We start from the raw sequence: 880 nt of genomic DNA on the forward strand, positions 1-880 counted from the left end.
CAGAACACCTTTGGGATGAATTAGAGCGGAGACTGTGAGCCAGGCCTTCTCATCCAACATCAGTGTCTGACCTCACAAATGTGCTTCTGGAAGAACGGTCAGAAATTCCCATAAACACTCCTAACCCTTGTGGAAAGCCTTCCCAGAAGAGCTGAAGCTGTTATAGCTGCAAAGGGTGGGCCGACATCATATTAAACCCTGTGGATTAAGAACGGGATGTCACTCAAGTTCATATGCGTGTGAAGCCAGACGACCGAATAGACGAGTGTGTGTGTGTGTGTGAATGACTGAACACCGGCTGCAGTCGCAGGTGTGTGTGGTGTTGCTTAGCAGCCAGAAATCATTTCGCTGTAACAGGAAGGCAGAGATTTACAAAATAAAAGCCCAACAGCACAAAGGAATAAGAAACGCTCCTTTCCAGCTGTTTTAAGGCTGAAGAACAGGCTGCCGTCTCCGTTTAATTGGATATTCAGGATTGTTGTGGTTTATTTCTTCATATTTTTATAGATGCTGAGTCATTTATTCGGCTTCTCTGTATTAATTAGCTCGACTGACTGAGAGAAGCATTTCGCCTCGTTGTTCCGGTGAAACTGCGTCAGTAATTTGTTCTGCTGTTCTTACAGGTTGTCGCCCACACACGTCATCAGGGCCGCAGAGTGACTCAGCTTTCCGGTCTTTCTGTGAGTCTGTATTACAGACTGAGATACGTGCTATTACTAAGGCTCTGATTGGATGATTTAGGCCATGGCTTCTGAACCTTTTCCCACCTGTTCATCCCTAGAAAACACAAACAGTTCAACATTGTTGCTAAAGCAGGGCCGAGTCTACAGGTGGACTGTTTTTGGTTTTGAGCGTTTGTTTTTTGTCATTGGTAATTTTG

Source organism: Pygocentrus nattereri, chromosome 29 (genome assembly GCF_015220715.1).
Source record: "Pygocentrus nattereri isolate fPygNat1 chromosome 29, fPygNat1.pri, whole genome shotgun sequence".
Taxonomy (NCBI): Eukaryota; Metazoa; Chordata; class Actinopteri; order Characiformes; family Serrasalmidae; genus Pygocentrus; species Pygocentrus nattereri.